Below are 4,462 nucleotides of genomic sequence, written 5' to 3' on the forward strand. Positions count from 1 at the left end.
TGTAATAACACTTAGCTTAAAACACAAACATTGTACAGCTGTACAAAAATATTTTCTTTATATCCTCATTCTATAAGCTTTTTTCTGTTTTTAAAATGTGTAATTTTTTTTCTTTTTAAAATTTTTTGTTAAAGACAAAGACACAAACACAAACACTAACCTAAGTCCAAACTGGGTCAAGATCATCAATATCAGTGTTCCACCTCCACACTTTGTCCCACTGGAAGGTTTTCAGAGGAAATAATATGCATATAGCTGTCATATCCTATAATAACAATGCCGTCTTATGGAATACTTCCTGAAGGACCTGCCTGAGGCTATTTTACAGTTAACTTTTTTTTAATAAGTAGAAGAAGTACACTCTAAACAAAAGCATAGTCTAGTAAATACATAAACCAGTAACATAGTCGTTTATTATCATTGTCAAGTATTATGTACCATAAATAACCGTAGGTGCTAATCTTTTATATAACTGGCAGTATGGTAGATTTGTTTACACCACCATCACCACAAACACATAAGTAATGTGTTTTACTATGATATTTCAATGGCTTACAACATCACTATGCAATAAAATTTTTCCAACTCCATTATAATATTACGGGACCGCCGTTATACATGCAGTACATTGTTGACCAAAAATACCATTATGCAGCACATGACTGTAATCAAAAAGCCCAGAAATACTTGCCGTTAGGCCATTTGAGGAGCTATTGGGGAAAATTTTCCAAGTTTTCAAGAATTGGTCAGAACTTAAAACCTTTTCTTTGTTCTTTGGCTCTGACAAGATTGGAGTTCTGGCTTATTGGCTGATGGCTTTAATTTTGACCTCAGCTAAGCCTCGTTCAAACACTGCCTTTATTGTTTTCAGAGCACCCACTTTCCTTATATTTGAAAAAATGTGTGCACATGTGCATATGTATGTATTTCACTTCCGTTATTTTCCTTTGGGATATTGTGCTAAAAGGAAAGAGATGATCACGTGACATTCGGGGAACATTTGCTTCTTTGCTTCTAATTCTCCTGATACTCAACATTGTGCTATTTATGCTCTACTAGAACTGAAGGCTTTTTAGCATTCTGCATACATCATACTGTATCCTCCTTATGACTTCAACTTCCCCCAACTACAACTCCTTACCTTAAAAAAATAATAATAATTCAAGATTCAGCTTAGATATTTCATCTTCCAGGAAGACCTGGAAAACCCTAATCCTAGCTCCCCCATTCACTGTCACAGACTGGGTTAGATTCCTCTTCTCTGTGCTACCATGGAAATCTCCATCACTCTAACCCCAAAGTTCCTATACTATGTTATACCTGCATGTTGACTTGTTTGGCTTCCTCATTAAAGAGAATCATATCTCCAGTGCCTGGTAAAAAGTAGATAATAAATGCCCATTCTTAAGAATTTGTGAATGCTAAAAACTTAAGAATGATTTACCTTTGTCAGTTGCATGTCTTTGTAGTCCACTTAGTAAAAACAAAACAAAACAAAACAAAAAAACTTCTTTTTCCTAGGCTAAGCCAGAGTCATGGGAAGAGAAATATTTCATCTCCAGTTATAGCCTGAGCTATTCCTACAGCTAAAATGCCCTGAATGTTTATTTCTACACGCAGTGCCTCTGGCACTTCTGAAAGAAACATTGTTCTTAAAGAGACTGAAGGGATTTAGACTTTCAGTGAACCATGATGCAGGCTGCCTCGGCTGGACTGTTGAGTCTATTTGCCTGCCACCAGAGTCCAGTCCCCAGAATAAAGCAGATTAAAAGAAAATTAACCCTCATAATTGCTTCCCAAACAGATTTTGTTGTCCACATGGGATTACACACAGGATGGCCAAGTTTCCCATAACCATAACCAATGGTCCTGAACTCCCCATCCTGGGCTTATGAGCACAAGTCAAGAATCCAAATCCCTTTTCTCTCAAGGGCTAATCCTTTTCAATGAGATGTTCACAGCCCTATGTTATTAATGTAGATTTAAAGAAAATAAAAAAATGAAAAAAAATCACATTCCCAAGGAATTCAAGGTTGCATGACTAAGAAGGGAACTCAAGATTTTCACACATAACCGAAGGTCCTGCCAGGTGTAGAATGTGTGCACATCGCTTATACCAATGGACATCTTAGATAAAGGAGATCATCTGGATTTACATTTAATAAAATGATCTTTCAGGGTACTAAAGCTAAGACATGAGAAGCTATCACTGAGCTTTCAAAAGCCTACAATGGCCTGATTTAAAATCAAATGAAAAATTTCATTTCAGATCAGATTGGTAAAAATCTGGATACAGACCAGAAGAAAAGTAGCAAAACTTAAACGTATGAGCAGAAGTACTTAATCATGAAGAGGAGGTCTGGAAGGAATGTTAAAAGTCATTTACCTCTGCCTAGACCCTCCAGTCCAACTCACTTTAACTCCCTCCGAGAGGTGAATGTGTAGACCAGTGGCTCCCAGACAAGAACCACCCTCCTCTAGGTGGCGGGGCTCAGTTACTAAAACAGGTTCGAGAATCCACAAGAGCAGCAAATATTGGCTAGGGCTGATTAAACAGTCTGTCTTATACAAACGCAAAATACTTTTTAACTACACTTAGATATTGACTATAAAGTGTTACTGGTTTCCTAGCAGTTTTTCTTCCTCAGTGGTTTCTCAAGAAACAGACACTAAAAAGCAACACCACACTCAAGGTTGGAGGCATGGGACAAATGATATGTGAATTTCTTTAAAGTTAATTTTTTATAGAAGAGTAAGATCCATCCATGTAAACATTTAGGGTATTAAAATATTAGAAATCACTGTCTTAAACATTTTTATCAACAATCCAGAAAACATTTGAATGTTCTCCATATTTAGTTTATTCCAAGGCTTAATTTTTCATGTGAGAAGGACTTCAAAAAGTCTATCTAGAAGCTGGAGGCCATTATCCTAAGTGAATTAATGCAGGAACAGAAAATCAAATGCTGCATGTTATCACTTACAAGTGAGAGCGAAACATGGAGTACACATGGCACAAAGGAGGGAATAACAGACACCAGGGCTTACTTGAGGGTGGAGGGTGGGTGGAGGGTGAGAACTGAAAAACTGCCTATCAAGTGTTATGTTGATTATCTGGGTAACAAAATTATCTCTACACCAATCCCGCCCCCAACATGCAGTTTACCCATCTAACAAACCTGCACATGTACTCTTTGAACCTAAAATAGAAGTCGGAAAGTAATAAAAAAAAAAAAAAAAAAAGTCTATCTAGGCCGGGCGCGGTGGCTCACCCCTATAATCCCAGCACTTTGGGAGGCCAAGGCCGGCAGATCACGACATCAGGTGATCGAGAACATCCTGGCTAACACGATGAAACCCCGTCTCTACTAAAAATACAAAGAATTAGCCAAGCATGGTGGCGGGCACCTGTAGTCCCAGCTACCACGGAGGCTGAGGCAGGAGAATGGCTTGAACCTGGCAGGCGGAGCTTGCAGTGAGCCGAGATGGCGCCACTGCACTCCAGCCTGGATGACAGAGCGAGACTCCGTCTCAAAAAAAAAAAAAAAAAAAAAGTCTGTCTAAATCCTTCCTGCCACAATCTTACCTGGTCCTAATTTATTATTCTTCCTTTCTGAAACTGTAGGATGATTACCAAAGCTCCTCATGTAGTCAATGACTATTAACTTAGCCTCTATTCCAAGCTCCTCTTCTCGAAGCTAAAAAACTCAAATCTGGCAGTTATATCTCAACATTTATATTGCTATTCTCTAAAACAGCACTGTCCAATGGAACCTTCTGAAGTGATGAAAATATTCTGCTTCTGTGTTGTCCAATAGAATAGCAGCTAGCCACGTGTGAATACTGAGCACTTAAATTATGGCCAGTGAGACTGAGGAATTGAATTTTGAATTTAAATTTAATTTAATAAATTAAATTTAAAATAAATTTAACTTTAATAAATTAAATTTAAAATAAATTTAACTTTAATTAATTTACATTCAAATTTAAATATAAACATATGGCTAGTGGCTACCATATTGAACAATGTAGCTCTGGACATTATCCATTTCCCAACCATCTTATTTAATTATAGTATCCCCCAAATGCTGAAAATAGCTCAATAAGAATGTAATTGATTTCATACACTGTAGTATTTAATTTTGCACATAGCACCATGGTGCCAATGAGGCCAATGACTAAATTTAATTGCTGTGGGGACATATTAGCTTTACAAAAAAAGATAACTAAAATATAAACATAACCCAGCCTAATATAAAAAGGCCTACATAAAAGAATGCAGCTCATAAAAAAATTGTGTATGTTTTTGGAAAACAGTATATCCAAAGACCTCAGAAGTTCACCTTTCTAGGCAAAGACCTGCTTATTCCATGAATTGTATCTTAAATTATCTTAATTTGGTAACCCTCAGTATGTGATGTTTGATTCTTAGCTCCTTTTTTCTTATATACTTAAACAAAAA

Source organism: Symphalangus syndactylus, chromosome 3 (assembly GCF_028878055.3).
Source record: "Symphalangus syndactylus isolate Jambi chromosome 3, NHGRI_mSymSyn1-v2.1_pri, whole genome shotgun sequence".
NCBI classification, from domain to species: domain Eukaryota; kingdom Metazoa; phylum Chordata; class Mammalia; order Primates; family Hylobatidae; genus Symphalangus; species Symphalangus syndactylus.